The sequence below is a fragment of the Leuciscus leuciscus genome (assembly GCF_965113295.1).
Source record: "Leuciscus leuciscus genome assembly, chromosome: 3".
In the NCBI taxonomy this organism is placed as follows: Eukaryota; Metazoa; Chordata; class Actinopteri; order Cypriniformes; family Leuciscidae; genus Leuciscus; species Leuciscus leuciscus.
Window position 1 is genome coordinate 20,724,800 of NC_138727.1, and position 23,521 is coordinate 20,748,320.

At 40.7% G+C, this 23,521-nt stretch overlaps 2 long non-coding RNA genes across 3 annotated transcripts; both read left to right on the forward strand.

Moving 5' to 3' along the window:
• The first annotated feature begins 1,998 nt into the window (after positions 1-1,998).
• Positions 1,999-23,141, forward strand: LOC309495830. Of its 2 annotated transcripts, XR_014204834.1 has the most exons (4): positions 1,999-3,240; positions 21,891-21,993; positions 22,094-22,195; positions 22,282-23,141. It is a non-coding gene; the product is annotated as an uncharacterized lncRNA (long non-coding RNA). The 2 variants fall into 2 exon arrangements; XR_014204833.1 differs by having other exon boundaries at positions 21,891-22,195.
• LOC309495834 lies at positions 18,334-20,888 on the forward strand. Its single transcript, XR_014204838.1, has 2 exons — positions 18,334-19,109; positions 19,508-20,888. It is a non-coding gene; the product is annotated as an uncharacterized lncRNA (long non-coding RNA).
• Positions 23,142-23,521: the final 380 nt, after the last annotated feature.

A 23,521-nucleotide genomic window follows, 5' to 3' on the forward strand; every position in this document is an offset into this window, starting at 1 on the left:
TGCAGCTTCAAAGTCTCTACACAATCCCAGTTGAGAAATAAGGGTCTTATCTAGCGAAACGATCAGTCATTTTCAAAAAAAAAAAAAAATACTTTTTAACCACAAATGCCCGTCTTGTACCATCTCTAAGATGTGCCACGTATTATGTCATCACATTGGAAAGGTCACGAAAAAAAATAAAATAAAAAAATAATAATAAATTAAAACAAAGATGTCGGACAATTTTGAAGTTGGAGGAGAAAATGAGATGACATTTTTCGCCCTTCCCTACCTTTTTGAATCGGAGTACACAGACAACTTAGATAGATGAGGTGACGCGTTACGTAATGACGCAATGCGTGGCAGAATTTGTGGTTAAAAAGTTTCCATGGTACTACTATGGTATACCATGATATGTACTATAGTTTATCATGGTAAACTTTCTTATGGGTTGGTAGCTCCGACGGCACTTTTAAGATGACCCGCTGTGCAGCATTCCAAGTGTAAAATGACATGGATGTAAAAAAGGATGTAGAAAAACTGCCCACAGGTTGTAATTCAAGCCCTAGTAATTTCTATGCACAATTGTCGCTATTCCCATGTTGTTTTCTCCGAGGCAAGATATACTTCTTCAAAAAACCAAAAACAAAACAACAAAAAAACACGATAAAACAGTCAACAGTAGCCTATAAGAAACCTCAGAGCAGCAATAATCACTATTAAGTGTCCAATAGCGACACCATTTGACAGCTTCAAATGTGCCTCAACAAGTAAAGTCATAACATAATGGTACATTTGCAAATCATTAGCTGGGTCATTATGCCTATGGGTCATCCCACCTATGAAATTTCAAATAATCTATGTACAATATACAAAAAATGCAGTCACTGTCTAAAAAACACTCGTCCTGAAACTAAATATAAATAGACAATATATTATTGAAAATAAAAAAAAGTCTCTAGTACCCACTTAAGTGCCATTTTTCTCTTGTCCAACCTTCTAGGTGGATGACCAAATTGAATGTTAAATACAACTGTTAAAATACATTTTAAATGTCCCTTTTTTTGTATGATTTTGTTTAATTGTTAAAAAAAAAAATTTAAATGATAGAAATATTTCAAATAATAGAAATGTTGCAATAAAGTTATGTTTCGTTTTTTGTTTGTTTTTTACATAAGTAAGTTTGTCCTAAAGATGACAGTAAGAGCTAGCTAAACAGCTAGCTTCTATTCAAAAAGCTAACATTAGCATTAATTTGCAACCCTGTTACCATAATTAGAGTAACAGGGTTGAATCTCCTTCAATCCACTCATAAGGGACAATCTATTATCAATAGTTCAACTAAATAATTAATATAATTTTTATTATAATTTAGCATACATTTCATGTTATTAATGTGAGGCTATGGGGTGCCAGATGTAAAAATTCAGATACAATTTTAAAGCTGATATATTTTAATCATTTAGCCCACTTTCCTCACATTTTGCAAATTTTTCTCAAATCTAAATATTAAATCTAAATCTAAACCTAAATCTAAATCTAAATCTAAATCTAAATATTAAATCTAAATCTAAATATTAAATCTACAAGTAATGTATCTTTCCAACCCCTGTAACTTAGCGCAACCCTGTTACCATATAATTTTTATTAAAATAATCATAAATGACTTTTTTAGCTCATATAGGGGCTTGAGCTATTGTCCTTATCGTAGTTTGAAGGATTATATGCATTATGCATTTGAGCAAATACTTGAAAATATATACTGAAATCAGTCAAATGAAACATGTCACAGTTTAAAACTTGGCAAAGATGGAACTCAAAAGTTACTGAAATGAATTTAAATCAAGTGATATCTGAAATGAAATAGAATAGAGTGATTGTGACTTTCTTTACTTAATAGCAGGAAATTATATTTAAATAAAATCAATAAATATACTTTTTTTCAGGTTCCTGAGTAACAGGGTTGCACCGAGCACAAAAAAAAAGTGTTATAAATAGTGTACATAATACATGTACATAATAAAAAATAGTAAAATAAAGGGCCAATTTTTCTAAATTATGGATGCCTAAATTGTCCTCCAATTCTGGAATGACCCAGCTAATGATTAATTAAAGCAGACAATTCGAAGTTGAAGTACATGACTTCAATCCATTGTGGTAATTAACACATTAATTTACACTATTAGTTAATAAAATATGTTATTTAGGAATTAATACATTATGACACATTTAATTAATAACAATTCATATATTACTTAATCTATTAATCATTTAGAATCTTTATTAGTTACTGATGCAGTAATCATTAATTAATGGTTTAGTTCGTCATGAGTCATTGTCACAATCACAGACTCTGTAACCTCCCTCTCCAGCCATCAGAGGGCACCCTCGCCTGAATATTGACTTTTTCACTACATTTCCCATCATGCATCTCCCTGGACTGATTACACCATACACCTGCACTGCACTGATTACACACACCTGCACCTCATGTTCAAACACTCATTTAAGCCACACTCACACAACACTCTGAGCGAAGTCTTGTTTTGCTATTGTGAACATTTCGGAGCGTTTATTCTTGTGACTGCATGATTGTTTTGTGACCCTACCTGTTTTGGATTTCTCCCTGTCTGCTGCCTGCCTACGTTACCTCTGCTTTGTTCTCTGATTCTGACTGTTTGCTGCCTGCCCTGATCTTCTGCCTGGTATTGCACTACAATTTAGCCCTGTCTTCACTGCTGTATCTGCTGGTTCTGACCCTTGCCTGTTTGACTACTCTGCTCAATAAATTAAGATGCAAATGGATCTCTCTGACTCTGATGCTTCACAACAGTCATACACTAACACATTATTATCTGTGCATTAGTTAAGCATGAATGAATGCATATTAGTGCACCCGTATTGTAAAGTGTTACTGTTGTCTTTTTTTTGTGTGTGTTTTGAATGTTCTTTTGTAATGTAATCTGGGATTACACTTTATAGGATGACGCTGTGCTGACAACAGTTAATGAGCATCAGCTAGTGAGCAGTTGCCATCATTGTGTGACAAACGGTGTTTAATCGACAGACCATTATGTGAAATGTGTATGTGTGTTTGCTTGTGTCTCATTGTTTTCTTTTCCATTCAGAATCGGGGTGCCAGTACTAGCCAGAGTCCTCTGTGTATGGTGGTGGTTCGGCTATCGGTTTACGGTGTTCACAGCGGGTGGTTTGGTGTTGTGTGGTGAGAGAGCACAAGTAGTTGCTGTGTTTATTGGATAGGCAAGACAAATCCCCCAATTCTGAAGTGGTAAAATTGTGTGTGTAATATGTTCTATGGTTGATGTATTCATTTTAATGTTTGTATATTTTCTTGTATGTTTTTAGGAATAAATTGTGAAACGCTTTTTCATTGTCTGATATCTGACTCAGCCACTACGTATCTGTGTGCTTTGCACTTGATGTACCTCTGGGTCCCCGGCCAATTTCCGGGATGGCGTAGTCTGACTATTTAGTGCCATAATTGGCATTGTATTAAGCTTTTGATAGCATACTGCCACATATACCAAATGTAAATCTTTGTCCCTGTTACACTTGATTTTCCTGGTTAAATAAACATTACATAAAAAGAAAGCCCAAATACAATTCTATTTTGTATTTTTACACTATGTAATGTTCTATTTATTAAAACCAAGTATTTCGTGTTGTAGTGTGGACTGTGAAACCGGTGGTGTTTAAAAACAATGATGTAAATTTAGTCATGTGATGCATTTTGTACCAATAGATATTCATGTTTTTACCAGTATTGTGCCTGTTATGTGCTATTCACTTTCACATTGCTGCTAAAAATATTCTACATTGCACACTCTTCATATCACAGTCCTGCAAAGATGACAGAATTTACTCACACATGTCCTGCAGCAATACATGAGAGCAGTTGTGTTTTAGACCAAACCTAAACCGCATCAGTGAATGGTGATATATTTTACTAAATAAAATTATCTGTTAGAAGAATTGCGCTATAACTTAATTATTTAATTTTCCATCTGAATCATATCAGTGATCTTTTGTGGGGTTTACGCATGCGCAGTAAGGTGAATTTAGCGTTTTCAGCCGTTTTTCAAACGTTTCTCATCCACACTGAAACGTCCAAAAACGCCTGAAAACACTAGTGTGGATGGAAAGCGTTTATAAACAAAAACGCCGTTTTCAAATTGATTAATGTAGACGTAGCCTCATTAGAGTGTTAATGGAGTATTAGTAGACTAGTAGGGTTAGGGTTAGAAGTTGACATGTCCTTGCAAAGTTACTTATAACTTAAGTTTGTATAATGTCTGTTGGGGACCATTACAATAAAGAGTTAGCATATTAAGCAGACAGTCTACTAATACTCTGAGTATATAGTTCTCACTTTAGATTAGATCAATCGAAATGTCATAAATTAAGTGCTTTAAACATTAAAGGTGCTCTAAGCGATGTTGGGTGACGTCACTTCTTGTTGACGTTCAAAGTAATTTTGCTCGCTAGCTCAACCCTCCCTCCTCCTCATCCCGAATATATTAACAGTGTAAAGACTACAACATATTAAAGCAACACTATGTAACTTTTCAACCTTCATAATATATTTCCAAGATCCTTGTGATGGTACATCGACTTACAATAGGTTGAATGACACGTCTGCCATAGCCTGACAGGGTATGTATCGCTTTTACTGGCACTATGTAACTTCGGGGTTCGGGTAGTAACCAGAGCACAAAAAGAACTACAAAATTCAACTGCTTTACGGCATACGTCACTTCCCCCACCACTTCGTCAAATTTGGACGTGAGAGGCCAACCAGCGTTTGTTTTCGGCTTTCGTGCGTATGTTTTTGTCATGGGGGCTGTTTACACCTGGCCACTTTATGCGTTTTCTCAGATCGGATAGCTATCCGATCGTGAAAAGTCCAGGTTTAAATGCCCTCCGAAACGCATTTGAGACGGATTTGAATCCGATCCCTCAAACCACTTCAGGAGGAGATCTGAGACGCATTCCAGATGAAACTGGACAAGTGTAAATGCATATGGTTGTTGAAACCACATATGTAAATTGTACTCCTCCCAAAAATGCTAAAAAAAAAAAAAACACGTGTGAGAGCGTGTTATAGGTTATATGTTATATCCAGATATGACGACGCGCTGGAACCTATTTTTTTACAGTCTATGGCTGGAACACGCATCACCGCAGATGAGCAACTGCATCAAGCCAACGTGCAAACCATCGCAAATCAAAGTGAAAGTAAGTCGCAGACGCTTAACACACAATCTTCATCATTAAAAGTAAAGAAACGAAATTATCTAACCAGGCTTACTGCTCTCTCTTATTGCGGTCTTTGATTTTGAAATTTTAGCTGATGATCTATAAAATGCAGCTCATATCTGTTGCTTTCGGTGACTTGCACTCCATTAAATCTGCATATAGCGCGAGAATTGAAGATAGAATTTAAATCCGTTTCGCAAAAATACATTTATGTGACCAGGTGTACATGGAATCGTTTTGATAAATCAGATAGCTATGCCTCACGAATTAGTTTGCCAGCTGAACTCAGGTGTTGTGAGGTGTATTTATCACGTAGTCCTGAGGGATATCAGACGACGCTGTTGACGTTGATTCCTGCGATTATCATGAGAACAGCTTTCAATATCTCACATAATTATCAGGACATAAATAAGCCTAACGTAGAGGTTGTATAGTGTAAAGGAGCACAATTTGCAAACTAATATGATAAATTGCAATAATCATGTCTAATGACATCATAACGGCCAATGTTATAAAATAATGCGACGTACATTTAACTTAATTGATGTTATCTGGCATTTTGTAATGTTTACATTCCAATAAAAACAACACAAATTAAAGCCTAATTAAATATGCCTACTTACCTACTACATAGTAGGAGAAAACGTCTTGGGTTACGACTGTAACCCTTGTTCCCTGAGAAAGGGAACAAGAACTGCGTCGACATGACACTTTGGGGAACCGCCCCCAGCGTAACGAGTCTGAAGCATGAATGAAACTAGTCCAATCCTTTTGGTGTTGCATGATGACGTAGAGTGTGACGGCACACCCGGAAGCTACAAAAGGACGCCATAACACAACAGCGTTAGCTTCGCGATGAAGCAAGTAGCTCCCAGGCAGGAGGAGGAGTGGCGGAGGGATGCAGTTCTTGTTCCCTTTCTCAGGGAACAAGGGTTACAGTCGTAACCCCAGACGTTCCCTTTCGAGGGAACTCGAACTGCGTCGATATGACACTTTGGGGAACGAGTACCCACTATGCCACAACGACACCTGCCTATCCCATTGTGAAGCTGTCTCAGGCACAACTAGGACAAGAGCACTCATGCACCAGGTGTCGATGGGAGGTCCAGACTGTAAAATCTTATGAATGTGTGCAGCCGCATCACAAATCTCATGAATTGGTACCCCTGAAAGGAGGGCTCTATACAGTCCCTCCAGGATTTCGCGATGTTGCGATCGCAACTATTAACGCAACTTCAACAAATCCCCGTGAATTCAGTGTGTCTTGCAATTTTGCCCAATCACCGCAACTTTTCTGCAACTTTGACCAATCATCGCGGTCTCCAGCAAAGCGTCGTCCACTTTCCTCACGCAGCGGCTCACTCTCCTCAGTCCTCACACAGCGAGCGACTCGCTCTCCTCAGCTGGTGACTCACTCATGTAAGCTACATTGATCTAATATTATAATAAAATCTCTACCCTTATAAAATCCTGTGGTGGTGCAATAACTAACTACTTCAGTAAAGTGTTACATTTTTGTGTTGTAAAAGTAATTTATTCTGAACCAATAATCTCAATTTTTGTGTTGTAAAAGTAATTTATTCTGAACCAATAATCTCAATTTTTGTGTTGTAAAAGTCATTTATTCTGAACCAATAATCTTAAATTGATTCTCATTGCATTTTTTAAAAACATTTATAAAGGTAATTTCCCCCTAACTGTCATCTTTCATGTCAAATTCTATACATTTTAATTCACTACATGGCTTTTACCAATCAAATTGACTAGTATCAACAAAAATATTTTTCCCCACTGCAGCGAAAACAGAATCTGCATCAGAGGTGGCATTTATAAAAATGTGAATATGCAAAACAAGAATAAAACACATTGTTTGGCAACTTTAAAATAAACACCCGTAAACTTTTGTGGATTTTATAAATTATCTTTAAAATTTGAATATTCTAAAAAAGTGACATTTCCATTTTTGCTGATTCACATTGGTATCAAAATAGGTAAAACACATTTCAAAGTTACATACACCATTATGTTTTGCAGCTATAGGCGAGCATTATTATAACGTGTGTTACAAAGTGAGCACATAAATTTGTCTCTGAAGTAAAGGCTGGACTACAATAGATCAGATGGTGAACAGTGTTTTCTGTGGGACATGGTAAGTCCCTTTGGGGTGGACTTTGGGCTTTTTCACTTTGTAAACCTATAACATGCATAAAAAAAGATAACACAATAAAGGAAAGGGAAAAAGCCAAAAAGTATAATATGAGCACTTTAAAGGGATACTTCAGGATTAAGGATTAAGCTTTGTAGCAGTAGAAAACCTGTAGTATTTTCAAATTATCGTGCTTCCCTCCCTCATATCCCCCTGAGACGAGAGATTTATGTATTTTTTGTCTGTAAAAAATCCTTCGATGGTGCAAAAATCGTCATTTTGCGTCATCTGAGGATTTTTTGGCCAGAGGCGAGAGACTACAGCCAGTAGAAGGTGCTAGATCCGCATGTTTTCAACCCGCCCATAGACCGTGGGATCTCACTCACAGAATGTACACATAGTGTCAGCCATCTTTTTTTGGAAGCTAAGCTAACAGGTTCTTATTCTGTGGAGAAAGATTAGTAGGGGTTAGCAAATCCTCTTTTTCCCGGACATGTCCGGCCGTCGAGATCGTTCAAAATGTCCGGGATTTGGCTTTTGTTTTCTGCAGTCGCCATTCATTGTTTACATGCACACCTTTGTTTCAATCTAACTGAATTCATTCCGATTGGTGAATCTGAATGTAGTGTTTACATGAACGCTAAACAAGTGATCGGTTGATGTGCGTTTTAACATTGCTAAGAAAATTCCCACTCATCGTTCTCCCACGGCCCTCAGCCTCGTCCTGCTCGCCACAGTAAACATAATGAATGGCGACTGTAGAACGCAAAAGCCGAATCCTGGACATTTTTGGCGATCTCGAAATCCCGTGCAGACTCGTCACAGAGACTCACTAGTAGATAGCCTTGTTGTTTTCAACTGCGCTCTCTTACTGGTAGTAGGGCGTGGCTTGGGAGTGGCCTCGTAGAGCAGCGAAGCAAGTGCATTCTGGGAGTTGTTGTCTTTCATCCACATAAGCCACAAATACATTTTCTGGCTTTTCTCAGTCTAGAAGGCACCAACTTCTAAAATAATTTCACATTTCTACTACATAAATGACCCATTTTAAATACACATTCATCTTTACAGAGGTGAAGTATCCCTTTAAGTAAAAATCTATCTACCTTTGCTGTTTTAACCTAAAAACAAATGCCGAAGGGACTTCCGGTTGGGCAGTGAAGCACGATGGCAGGTTAAGCTGTGAGCTCCCTTAAGTCAGTTTCAAAGTCAGCTAAACTCGATATATATTTGTTGAGAATTTTCGTGTGCTGAGAGATGAGCGGAGGTAACAAATCTAAAGCTAAAAGAAACCTCGAAAAGCAAGGTAAAGACCCCAAACGAACAGAGACAGACAGCATGCAAGAAAAAGAAGAAAATGGCGACCGAGAAACTTCTGACGCTCTGCGCGTGGGTTTAAATGCTATAAGCAAGCAGATACAGGAATTTCGCAACGAGCTGAAAGCGGAGCTCGGGACCTTTAAAGATGAACTCAAAACCCAGATGAAACGCGAGCTAGAGGAGTTTAAAGAGGACATAAATAAAAAAATCGTGGCAACAACACAAGAAATAAAGGAACAAAATGCAAAAGCTGAGGCCACCTTGTCGCGTGTTGAAGAAATGGAGTGCTGGAGCACCGAGACTGATAGTCTACTACACGATTTCATACAAGAACATAAAAAGATGACGGAAAAATTGGCGGACCTCGAGTCGCGGTCCAGAAGAAATAACCTGCGGATTTTCGGAGTGCCAGAAGAGACAGAGAAGGGGTCTGTTACTCAGTTCGTCGAAGAAATTATCCGGAGTAAACTTGACATTGAAACCGACTGTCAAATCCAGCGGGCGCACAGGGCTCTGGCGCCGAAACCTAAAACAGATCAACCACCGAGGGCTATCGTGGTGAATTTCCTACAGTACAATACGAAGGAGAAAGTCCTGAGAAGAGCCTGGGAAAAGAAAATAATCACACTTGGAGAGCGGAGGATTTTCTTCGACCATGATTACACCTCGGCTGTGGTGCAGCAACGCAAGTCGTATGTTAAAGCCAAGAAAATTTTGAAAGAAGCGGGGATTCGATTTCAGACTCCTTTTACAAAGATGAGAGCTCACTGGGATAATGGAGTAAAAACATACAATGAAGCGGGAGAAGTGGAGAAAGACCTGCGTGATAGAGGATATAAAGTGACGGATCCCGAAGATGCAGCCGGCCCAATAACGTTACTGGAACGACTCGAGGCACGGAAAAGTTCAGCATGGCAACGGGTCGGCAGAGAGCGGAGAGCGGAGGCAAGCAGAAGGGCACGGAAACGGCTGGAGGATTTTCGGCGGACGAACCCGGTGAATTTGTAAGAAACCCTCTATATGACGACGTGAACAAGGGACTAATTCATAAGGGGAAACAATATTGTGCGATGACCGTAATTTAAAACAATTCAATAATACAGTGAGAGGCGTTTGTGTACATGCATTGACTTAGGGGAGACATGGACAATGAAGAAATCATATCTAGTATGGGTGCAAAAACATTTTACAGACTGCATCTCATATCTAGAAGGGGGCCCTCAGTTCAGCTGAGGCTTTTCCTCTCTATGGAGACAGTGACTCAAAACCCTAAGTTCTGGGTAAACATTCCCATCTGGAGGTCAGTTGATATCCTTTCAGTTAATCTAATATGTTTTGGTTTATGTAAAAGTTGTTTAGTAGTTTGTACTTGTTCAAATGTTTGCCAGTGGGGTTATCATTATACAATGATTGATGTAGAGATAGTTGAATGCAGGAGAGAGACATTGAGATAATGTCTTTGAATGTTAATGGACTAGGGAACCCAGCCAAAAGAGCTGAAGTTATAGCCAAATTGAAAAAGGAAAATAAACATATTTATTTTCTGCAAGAGACACATTTATCGAATGAGGAACATGAAAAACTGAAAAAATTTGGTTTTAAAAATATATTTTTTAGTTCATGTCCAAACCATCGTAAGAGGGGGGTCATTATCTTGATTCCAAAAGGTGTTAATTTTGAGTGTCACAAAGAAGTAAAGGATAAAGAAGGGAGATATGTTATTGTTAAAGGAACAATTAATAATAACGTGGTAACCTTGATAAATGTTTATGCCCCACCGGAAAGCAATAAACAATATTTCAAAGTATTATTTGATATCATAGCGGAGGAGACGGAGGGGGTTGGTATATGTGCAGGGGACCTAAACATAGTGCTTAACCATGACCTGGATACTACAAGCAATAAAAGAAACAAAAAACATATAACAAAATTCATGAATCACATATGTACAGAAATGGGCCTAATTGATGTCTGGAGGGAATTACACCCATTAGAGAAGGATTATAGTCACTACTCTGCCTCGCATTCTGTGTATTCTAATAGACTATTTTCTTTTACAAGAAGAAAACAGACACCGAATACAGAATTGTCGTATTGGGGTAGCTGACGTATCGGACCATAGTGCTATTTATCTGAAGATCTCTCTAGGAGAGGAAAAAAGGAACACGCTGTGGAGATTAAATGTAGGAATATTAAATAATAAATCAGTAGTTGAGCAAGTCCGAATAGAAATAAAAAGATACTTAGAGGAAAATAACAATGGAGAAGTAGACCCCTCTATACTATGGGATGCACTAAAAGCAGTGATTCGAGGAAAATTAATAGCTATTACAAGCACTTTAAAAAAAGAAAGGATAGCGCATTATGAGAAACTTATTTCAGAATTAAAACAATTGGAGCTTAAACATAAACATAAATCAAATAAAGAGGTGGTGGCTCAAATGGGAGAATTGAGAAAGGAAATTAACAGCTTGTTGCAGTTAGATGTGGAGAAAAAGGCTAGATTTGTGAAACAAACTTACTATGAATCAGGACCAAGAGCACTTGAATTATTAGCAAGACGAATGCGAAAGCAACAAACTGATAATTTGATCTCCAAAGTACGAGACCCCAAAACGAATCAAATTAAATGCGAACCAGCAGATATTAGAAATATATTTAAGAAGTATTATGAAGAATTATACAAACAGACCTCTGGTATGAATGGAACAAAAACACAAGAATTCCTTAATACATTAGATATGCCCTCTATTGGTGAAGTACAAAATAAAAGTCTAACTGCAGAAATAACCACTGAGGAATTACAACAGGTCATGGGCAAATTAAAATCAGGCAAATCACCAGGGAGCGATGGTTTCCCTTCAGAGTGGTATAGAACTTACTACAAAGAACTGATGCCATTACTAAGGGACACGTTCAATTGGGTCATAAAAGAAGGGAAAACTCCTCCATCGTGGAAAGAGGCTATCATTTCTGTTATCCCCAAGGAGAAAAAAGACAGAGAACATTGTCAAAACTATAGACCTATATCACTTCTTAATACAGACTATAAAGTTTTTAGTTCTATCTTGGCATCCAGAATACAATTGTTCTTACCAGACTTGATAGATGAAGACCAAACAGGTTTTGTTAAAGGTCGACAAACATACGACAATATAAGAAGAACTCTCCATATAATAGATAGGGCTCACCGAAATAAATTACCTGTAGGCCTAATCAGTCTTGATGCCGAGAAGGCCTTCGACAGGGTCAACTGGGAATTTCTTTACTTAGCATTAGAAAAGTTTGGTTTTAATGACAAATCTGTCCAGTGCATCAAATCATTATATCAAAACCCGACAGCTAGAGTAAGAGTAAATGGGTCTCTATCAGAGAGATTCCTCCTGGAAAGAGGAACTAGACAGGGTTGCTGTCTTAGTCCCTCTCTATTTGCCATCTATATAGAGCCACTGGCTCAATTAATCAGACAGCACTTGTTGATTCCAGGGGTTGAAATTAACGGCATGGAACATAAAATTTGTCTTTTTGCAGATGATGTTATGATCTATTTAGCTGAACCCAAAAAACATTTCACAAACCTTATGCAAGTATTAGAGCAATTTAATGAATATGCTGGATATAAATTAAATGTAACAAAAACCCAAATTCTTATGCTTAATTGTAAACCAAACACGCAACTCAAACAAAACTATGACATAAATTGGAACGCAAAATGCATAAAATACCTAGGTATAAATATAACTAAAGACTTAACAAAATTGTATAGGGCCAATTACGATCTAATTACTAATAATATAAAGAGTGACATTGAGAGGTGGTCCACGTATCCCATGAGCTTCAGTGATAGGATAAAAGGAATAAAAATGAATGTCTTACCGCGCCTGCTGTATTTGTTTCAATCCCTCCCAGTGGAAATCCCACCAAAGCAATTCTTTGAATGGGACAAAATAATATCCAGGTATATATGGGGGGGTAAAAGACCCAGAGTGCGTTATTCAACACTCCAATTACCTAAAGAGAAAGGTGGCATGGCTCTTCCAAGTCTTAAAAATTATTACTGTGCAGCACAGTTGCGTCCTATCGTATATTGGTGCACTTCTAGTTACATAGCCAAGTGGAAAGACATAGAAACACGTATACAAGATCTTCAAGTTCAGTCACTTATAGGGGAGAGAAAAATCCATGGATATATTAAGGACAAACTGGACCCAATAACAACATTCTCATTGAAGGTATGGCATTCTGTTGTTAAACAATTCAAATTGGAGAAAGAAATTGGAATACTTAGGTGGATTACTCATGATGAGGAATTTAAGTCAGGAAGGGATGACTCAATATTTAAACAGTGGAGGGATAGGGGAATAACAGCATTGTGCTGTTTAATTGCAGAGGGTGAAATTAGAAGTTTTCAGGACTTAAAGGAAAACTTTGGAATAAGAAATCAGGACTTATTTAGATACCTCCAGTTAAGGGATTACTACAACAAAAAAAGGAAAGTTAAAGTAAATGATATCCATCCCCTTACTAAAATGATGATGGACGCCTATGAGCATACACTACCCAGAATAATTTCTTTCTTGTATGAAGTGTTGATGAGTAGCGGCCCCTTCTCTACATTATATATAAAATTGAAATGGGATAAAGAACTAAAGATTGAAATACCGGAAACGGATTGGTATGACTTGTGGTCAATACAACAAACTACTACCAGTTCACAAATATGGAGGGAGTTTTGCTGGAAGTGCCTTATCCGCTTCTTTATAACACCTAAGATCAGAAACAAACACGTCTCCGGACAACAAACTTGCTGGAGGCAGTGTGGACAGTTAGAAGCGGATCACACACATATTTTTTGGAACTGTGAGAAAACTCAGTCTTTTTGGGACGATGTGCAGGTAGTTATGTCGGAAGTGTTTGGATTTAAAATACCTAGAACCTCTATGTTTCTACTTATGGGAAATATTAAAGGCATAGTCCCTAAAAGTGATCAATACTTATGTAAGATCCTTCTTGCGGCTTGCAAAAAAACTATAACTAGAAACTGGCTTAAAGATACTACTTTGAAGTGTAAACAATGGTTTGGAATTATTGAAGAAATCATGGTTATGGAAGAACTTACATATATTTTAAAGATGAAAAAAAGTGCTTTTAAAAGGGACTGGGAAAAGTGGTTGATATATAAAGAATGTAAAGACATCCTCAATTAAGTAAACAGTAAGGGCTATTAGAATGGTTAACCTCACAAGTTTGGCTTTGTTGTTCAGTTTTTTTTTTTTTTTTTTTTCCTCTCCTTTTATTTATTTATTTGCTTATTTATTTTTATTTTTTTATAGGGGGGTTTTTGCATACATATAATTTTAGGTATGCAGGTATATGATGATTGATATTTAAACATTTACGTGGATATTGTGACGGCCCCAGGGCCATATAAATCTGTATAAGTATAAAGCTGTCTATGCTATGTAGCATACATCTGCAATGTATTTATGTATAATTCCTTTTCCTCCCTTCTTTTAATATTGGTTTTGCTTTAATTGTTCATACTGTAAATCAAAATTAAAAATAAAAGTGAAAAAAAAAAAAAAAAATGCCGAAGAACATCGCAACTTTCATCGCAACTTTTTAGAAAAGTGGCCGCAACATCAGGGCCCGTATTCATAAAGAATCTTAATGCAAAGAGTAGCTCCTAGTGACAAAATTCTAAGAAAATTCTTAGAAATGTGGGCGTTTACTCTTAAAATTAAAGAAAAAATCCTAGTAAAGAAAAAAGTAATTCAGAAAGCATCTTAACCCTTAAAAGAGGTCTTAAGCTCAAAATTGTTAGGAGCACGGACGAGGACTTTTAAGAGGCTTAAGAGTTTCTTTAGCAGAGGAGAAAATGACAGAAAGACGAAGAGGGAGAAGAAATGTGTTGCAGACAATGAATAACAGTGAGTTAATAAGACGCTATAGATTAGATCGTGCAGGGATCATGTTTGTGACTGATCTTATTGGAGACACGCTAACATCTCTGATACAGCACAGCGCCAGAAATGAAAGTAATCACTACATTACGATATTTGGCAACTGGGAAAATTCCATGTTTGATACATTAAAACCAACATTCAAACCACCACTTAAATAGACATGCCAGCAATCAGTGTAATTGGAAAGAGTGGAAATTTTTTTATCATTCTAAGCCAATCAAATACCTTATAGGAAATTAACAGCATGGTAAAAAAAAAAAAAAGGATTTATATACACATATAAAATGTGTGTGTGTGTGTGTGTGAGAACGGTCAAATAGGAAAAATTACGCATGTAATTTCAAAGGGAAGGCTTAGAATAGACCCTATACTTAAAATCACTTTTTTTTTTTCTTCTTCTTGGACAACCAACCAATCACAGTCTTCAAAAGATTGTGTCATACATAGCAACGGGGTCAACCCCGCCTCCTTACTAAGATGAAAGTTTTTGTCTTTTCCTTACTCAGAGTTGCTCTCAGATCGGTCCCGAATCGCTTTTAAGCTAAGACTCCTACGTAAAAGTTTTTAAGCTAAATTAAGAGTTTTCTTAGAGGATTCTTAGAATCTTTATGAATACGGGCCCAGGCATTTTAGGCCGCAACAATCACAAAAAAGGCCCGCGAAATCCTGGAGGGACTGTCTAGAGCAGTGGTTTTCAAACTGTGGGTCGCGACCCACTTGTGGTTCACACAGTGAGAAAAAGGTGGGTCGCACAAAGGCACTTAGCTGCAGCTAAATTTACGTTACGATGAGTGAAACAAAACCAGTCCGATTAATGACCAAACGACTCTTAAGTGAGTTTTAGCGCCCGCCAAAGTGAATTTTTGTCCCGCCAAAGTCTTATTTGATCGGTGAGTAATGTAGATGAACTGCTGCGCTTGTGACAGAGTGCATGTTTAACTGAAAGAACGAGCAGAGAGAGAGACCCGGTCGCTCGCGCGCGCTCTCTCTCTCTTCGGAGCCAGGCGAAAGTGTAAACAAGACTTCCAAACTAAGCGCTGTCTTGCTCTCTCTCCCTCGCACATATTAATCAAAATAAATCGACACGGTGGTAAAAGGTCGGAAGACCAAAGTTCCATGTGGAGCATTCAGAGATTTTTTTTCTCTTAATTACCGCTGGGTGTGAATTGTGCTAAATAAGTTGTTGCCTTATCTTCTCTGAAAAGCGTTCCGGACATTCAGCTGACATAAAACAACACTTTAATTAAACGAAAAAAACTATCCAGTGATGAAATGTTTTCTGTGTTGACACAAATGTTGGATGTCCATGTCCTAACTGCTGGGATAATCACACAACGCGCACACGTCCAATTTGCGAACTAATGACTCCTTTGAACGATTCATTTTAAAGAATGGTTAAAACGACTGATCTTTCCAACAGTGAACTCAGGAGACGTCTGAATCGGTGTATAACTAATCAGTAACACTTTACAATAAGGTTCTATTTATTACATAAATTACATAAAAAGTACAGTTTGCTTACTCAAGCTTTAAAATAAATAAAGCCCCTTGTTTTTTTTTTGGAAAAGCATATGACTACATTTTTCAACAGTCCTATCAAGAATCGATAAGAGAATCGTTAAAGAATCGGATCGATAATCAGAATCGTCAGTGGCATTATTATTATTGATAAAATCTTATCATTTCCCAACCCTATGTGAAGACGGTAAAATTATAATCAAACATTAAAGAACATACATGTTTTTTTAATCGTTTTTTTAAGAGTTAAAAGTTTAAAATATTTTGCTAACATGAGGTCTTGTCACTGTCAGTCTTTTTACATCAGTGCAAAACTAGGGTATGCAGATTAAGACAATTAGCATGCATTGATTAATCCCATGGCATGTAGCAAAAAAAAAAAAAAAAAAAGGTGCGACCAACTGAGAAAGTTGGTAGCACCAGTGCAAGTGGGTCTTGAGATTGATTATACTTGTCTAGGTGGGTCCTAGAATGAAAAAGTTTGGGAACCCCTGGTCTAGAGGACGCCATGCTTCTAGTAGAGTGAGCCCTCACAGCCAAAGGTGAAGGCAAACTGCGCACCTTATAGGCCAGGGAAATAGCCTGAACAATCCAGTTCAGGCTGGTCTAATGGTCTGCTTGGATGCGGGAAGCCCCTTCCTGGGTGACCCGAAACACACCAGCAACTGGTCCGCCTTTCTCCACTGAGAAGATCTCTGAACATATATGTCAAGTGCTCTAACAGGGCAGAGCAGATGAAGTCTACCCTCCTCCGCTGTCACGTGAGGTGGTGGATGAAACGCCTGTAGAACCGTCGACCTCGCCAAATTAGACGGCACCTTCGGGATGTAGCCCGGTCTAGGGTGCTGGATGGCCTTAACTCTCCCAGGAGCAAACTCCAGGCACTGAGGAGATATGGAGAGCGCCTGGAGATCTCCTACTCTCTTAAGAGAAGTAATGACAAGGAGAAATACCACCTTAAGCGACAGGTTCTTAGCCTCAGCCAACTCCAGTGGTTCGAAGGGGGCCTCAACCAACCCTTCGAGAACCACTGCCAGGTCCCATGTGGGAATTCTGGTCCGAGTTGCAGGTCTCATCCTCCAGGCCTCACAGAGGAAACGTACAACCAGCTGATGTCTTACCAGAGGCCCATCACTCAGAGGAGCGTGGAAAGCCGCAATGGCTGCCACATACACCTGGAGTGTGGATGGGGAAAGACCAGCAGAGAAGCGATCTTGGAGAAACTCCAGCACTGAAGCCATCGGGCAGTTAACTGGGTCCACTTCACGTTCTCTACACCAAACGGTGAAAACATTCCATTTTAGGCCGTGCAGTTTCCTCGTGGAGGGAGCTCTAGAGCTGAGTATGGTCTCTACTACTCCTGCCAACAAGCCAGCCTCTAGGTACTGTGCCCCGTCAGGGGCCAGACCCAAAGCTTCCACAGCTCTGGGCGAGGGTGGAATATTGAGCCCTCTGCCTGTGTCAGCAAGTCCCTCCTGATGGGTATCTCCCATGGAGGGCCGTCCAGGAGCGATATTATATCTGAGAACCATACTCGGGCCGGCCACAATGGGGCCACTTACAGTAGACTGGCCCCGTCGTGACGGACTCTCTCTAGAACTCTGGGGAGCAGAGCATCGGGGGAAATGCATACAGACGTAACCTTAGCCACGTCTGCACCATGGCATCCAACCCCAGCGGGGCTGGATGTGTGAGGGAGAACCACAGTGGACAGTGGGACGTCTCTCGAGACGCCAACAGATCCACTTCCACTGGGTCAAACCTCTCGCATATCAACTCCACCACGTCAGGGTGGAGCCTCCATTCCCCGGGCCTCAGCCCCTGCCTCAACAGGATGTCTGCTCCTAGGTTCTGGTCCCCTGGGACATACATTGCTCTGAGAGACAACAGTTTTCCTTGGGACCAGAGGAGTATCTGATGCGCCAGTCTGCATAGAGGGCGTGATTTCAGACCCCCCTGGTGGTTTAAATAGGACAACACTGACATGTTGTCTGTTCTCATGAGAACGTGGACCTTTGAGGTCTGGGAGGAAGCTCCTTAGAGCCCGGAAGCCCGCCAACAACTCTAGACAGTTTATGTGCCAGGAAGAATGCTGGTCCTGCCACAGACCTCTTGTAAAGTGGCCGTCCGTGACCGCGCCCCAGCTCGTGAGGGATGCGTCTGTCGAAATGGCTTTCCGGCAACATGACGCTCGCAACACAGGCCCTTGGGACAGAAACCAAGGTTTCCTCCACATTGATAGGGAACGAAGGCATCTGCGCGTAACCCTTATCATGCGGAATGGATTTCCCCTCGGAGAAAACCCCTTGGTTTTCAACCACCACTGTAGTGCCCTCATGTGCAGCAGGCCGAAGGGTATCACGGTGGATGTTGCTGCCATGAGCCCTAACACTCTTTGAAAATGTTTCACAGTGATGGCTTGGCCTAGCTTTATCCTGGTCACCGTGGCCAGGATGGACTCGATCTGTGGAGGAGACAACTGTGCCTGCATCGTCACCGAGTCCCACACCACTCCCAGGAACGTGGTTCTCTGGGCTGGTGCCAACACGCTCTTTTTCGTGTTGAGTCTCAACCCCAAGCTCTGAATGTGGCCAAGGACGACATCTCGATGCCGAACTGCCATATCTCGAGACTGGGCCAGAATGAGCCAGTCGTCAATGTAGTTTAGCACACGGATGCCCTGCAGCCTCAGCAGGGCCAGAGCTGCATCCATGCACTTGGTGAATGTGCGAGGGGAGAGTGCTAGGCCGAATGGAAGAACCCGATACTGGTACGCTTTGCCCCCAAAAGCGAACCTCAGGAACTTCCTGTGAGAGGGAAGGATGGAAACGTGGAAGTATGCGTCCTTCAGATCTATCATGACAAACCAGTCCTCGGACCTGATTTGGTTCACGATAATGGGAATAGTGAGTGTGATGTGGTTCAATGTTGTAGGCAAGGGAAGGAAGAAGACAGGGGTCGGCGATACTGGGACACTCGTTTTTATTAATGAAAAAGTTCAATAAATAAAAGGTTGCGCACAGAGCGCGTTCACCGTGCATACAGGCACAGCACAAAACAAAATAAACAATCCAGATTCTCGTGATGATCTCTTCGTGAAGACAGGCAGCAGACGAGGTCCCAGTCTAACTCTCTCTCTCTCTCTCTCATTCCCGCCGGCTTATATCCGGTCTCTCCACGCCAATTACTGCAATCAGACACAGGTGTTCATCATCTGCACTTGACCTACTTACTCACCGCTCGGCTCCGTCCTCTCTCTCCCGCTACAGACTTCGCAAAACCATGCCCCCCTCGCCACAGTGAGCATCTTGAACCTGAACCTCCTCAGAGACCGATTCAGATGCCTTAGATCTCGAATAGGACGCAATCCTCCATCCTTCTTTGGAACTATGAAGTACCGGCTGTAGAACCCGGACTCCCTGTCTGGTGGAGGAACATACTCTATGGCCTCCTTTGCCAGCAGCGAGTGAACTTCCTGTTCTAAAATTCGACCCTGCTCTGGGTCCACTGCAGTCCATACTACCCCGTTGAACTTCGGTGGGCGAAAATGGAACTGCAGTCTGTACCCCTTTTCTACAGTGCGCAGGACCCATGGCGATATGTTGGACAGGCTTTGCCAGCCCCTCTGGTGTCGAGTGTTTTGTGAGAGACCTTGACGATACCCCGAAGCGGAGGACCGGCAGGGAATAATCTAAATTACTCTCGTTGTGCGGACGCAAACGCTGCCTGGCCACAAGCCTGTAGGGTGGACAGAGCAGCGTACGTTCGCTGGAAACTGATGTGTCCTGAAGCGCAATTAGCGGCGGGATACTGACACCAGTTTCCTGAGGGCCCGACGAGAGAGGAGACCTCGATCGCTCTCTCTCGTGGGGGGCGGCCCTCAGAGGTCCCACAGCAATTAGGACCTCTTTCCCTTCACCTTCCTGGCCTGAAGGACGGTTCTCAAATCCGCCTTCTCAGGAGGTGGGAGCGCCATCTAAAGTCCCAAGCTCTTTGAAGGGGAGCTCTAGAAGCGACACTCTCCTTTTGGCCCTGCCGGTATGAGGAGCTTGATGACGGCTGAGGCTTCCCACCGGCAGCAGCCTTCCTGGACCTCAAGCGGCGAGGGATATATTGCCTGAAAGCTGCGCTCTGTTTCTTTGCTTCCTTCTTTGATAGATCTGTGGCTCTGCGCAGTTCAGCAATATCATCTGGTGTTGGACCCTTGCCTTCATCGAGGTCCCTTAACAGGTCAGCCTGGTATGCCTGCAAAATAGCCATGGTGTGCAGGCTTGCACCAGCCCGACCCGCCGCCATATATGCTCTGCCCACTGAGCCAGATGTCATACAACAGGGCTTAGAAGGTAGCGCCGGGGCTTTAAGAGATGACGCCGCTTCGGGGGCCAAACAGCTGGCCAAAGGTTCTTCCATATGCGGCATCATCCCATAGCCATTCTCCTTAGCTCCCACGATGTTACTATAGTCTAACACCGGGGGATTAGACAGGCGCGCTGAAAATGGCCTGTTCCATGACTTACACAACTCATTGTGTAAGTCTGGAAAGAACGGTAAAGCCCTGCATGGAGGCTGTGATCTGTGCAGCAGAAAGCAATCATCAAGCTTACTTGCAGCCTGCACTTGTAGTCTCTCTTGTGGCCATTAATATTCAAATTAGCCATCGCACGCGTCACAACATCCACAAGCTCCTCATATTTCACTGGTGTAGATAGGGATGGCACAATATGAGGTGGGTGTTCATTAAAATCCCCTTCCCCGACGCTGAGCACATCTAATTCCTCAGAATCAGACAGCTGCGGGACGGGATCCTCGACCCGAGCGGAAGAAGCCGCGAGGCAGGCTTCTGCACGGGGAAGGAGGGGATCCGAGCTATCAGACGAGGACCGAGAAAGTGCCGAAGCAGTCTCGGTCGCGTCTGCTAGCTCTCTCTGCGAGCCCCACGATCTGAGCAGGGACCCGAACCCCTCGAGGGCTACCCGGGCGTGCTGCGCTCCCAAACAGTGAACATACATCTCGTGTGTGTCCCCACCCGTAATTTAGCGAGGGCAGGGGTGCACACACTGATGAAACTGCTCGCTTGCCATCTCTTTATCTTTGCAATATAAAGACAAACAACACCAAATAGACAATTCATACAACAGAGAGCGCTTGCTGAAGAGCGAAAGCAAACGCTGTTGTGTGACGGCGTCCTTTCGCTTCCGGGTAATGATGTTATGAGCTTCCGGGTGTGCCGTCACACGGTACGTCATCACGCAACACCAATAGGATTGGACTAGTTTCATTCATGCTTCAGACGCGTTACGCTGGGGGCGGTTCCCCAAAGTGTCATATCGACGCAATACAGTGTCATACAGCTGCAATACTTATTTGCAGCTGTATCATACAAATAAATAGTTAAAAAATCATATATTGTGATTTCTGGATTTTTTTTTTTTTGATTATGTCTCTCACAGTGGACATGCACCTACGATGACAATTTCAGACCCCTCCATGATTTCCAAGTGGGAGAACTTGCAAAATAGCAGGGTGTTCAAATACTTATTTTCCTCACTGTAAATGTAGTATTGAGCACATAAATGAACATGAATAGGTAACATGAATATTGTCTGAATGTTACAGGGACAGATGAACGTGTGTTTATTGAGCACATAAATCACAGAGATAATGTGAATCTTGTCTGGATGTTACAGGAACAGATGAACACACGTGTATTTATCCGGTGGAGAGTGGCTTATGACGTTGAATGCTGCCATCAAAAGCTTTGAGTGAATATACAAAAATTAATGACAAAATGTATTTAAATCTTAAGTTGTAGTTTATTTTAATTATTGTAATTTCAAACAAAGTTATTACAGCACTTTTCTGATTCTTGATTTCTGTGCATTTGCTGCAGAGATTTTGTGGTGGAACAGGGGAACAGGGCCTGCAAGGAAATAAGATGGCGGCATTTGTGGGGGGAAAAAAGGATATTTTAGAAATCTTACTAAAATATAAAGTAAGATAATTTTGTTACTTCTAATACAGAAATCAAATGACATTGTGCTGTTAAGGTGACTGCTTTTGTATTATGTTTGTGAATAGGATCTGAAATGTCTGCAGACTTGTGTGAGCACTGAGGATGGGGAGACACAGCAATATCCTGGAACTGGTGCCATGGATGAGACCCTCCATCACTCCACCTGCCCTTATTACCACAGATTGTGAAGCATGGCGCAGCATGCAACAACCTCAGGCACGGCTCACCTCTTGCCGTGAAGACAATAGATCATCAGTGTGTTTTCAGCATGTTAAAGGCTCGCTCTACTATACTTCGCTCACGGGAGTGTTTGCTGTTGAGACAAGCTTCACAGGGTTCTGTACAGGCTCTCTTAATGAGGTGATGAGGCAGAGGTGTAAAGTCCAGGTTCAGAAAGTAAAAGTGCTCCTTAGTATTTTGTTCCAATCACCTGGATTTTCTAATTAGCACAGTTTTCAGCCAGGAGAGTGAAATCAGCTGGCTGAGTTCATGGGTGGAATAAATATCTGGCAGGACTTTTTACTTTCTGACCCCTAGACTTTACACCTCTGTGATGAGGCAGATGGTGCACTCAGGCAAAGATAGATGTCCCTTTCCCATCCATGATCAGATTCCAGTCTGACTGCAGCAATGAGGGACATGATGCACGGCAGAGACAGGCGAAGGTGGGCACAGTGGTCAGCTGATTCATCAAAATAAAACCACAGAATGAGAACAGCTGTATTGAGATGGCAGTAGGATGTTCATCGCCTGTGGTTTTAGCTACATGATTGTTAGAACAATAAGTTTGAATAAAGCTTTGCTTCATGTGTTGTTGACTTGTATATGCATTTGTTTATTGTGATGGTTACTTTTATTCATTATTTTACTCATTTATTCATGGTTCTTATTGTTGTCAGTAAATAAAATACAATTATTTAATTAATGTATGCATTAATTCATTGCTTGACTGAAAATGTTGATGTCTTCACTGCATTTATCTAGTGTGTATTCATGCATATCTATGTCATATGACAAAACAAAATTACTATTTGCTTGTTTTACTAAAAATATATAATTTTCAGTAAATAATAATAAAAAAAAGTAATATAATTAAGTATTGGTCATTATTTATCATTATTATTGTGATTTGGGGGGGTGTTTTGGGGTGGGCTAGCAATGCAATTCATTATGGGGTAATCTTATTTTTTAAGGAGTGATACTTAAATTTTTCGAGTATAAAATCAACAGTCTTCTCTAAAGGCGAGATCTTCGATCAGCTGCCCGTCTCCTTTGTGCAGACATTACAAATGCTGAGGAAAACCG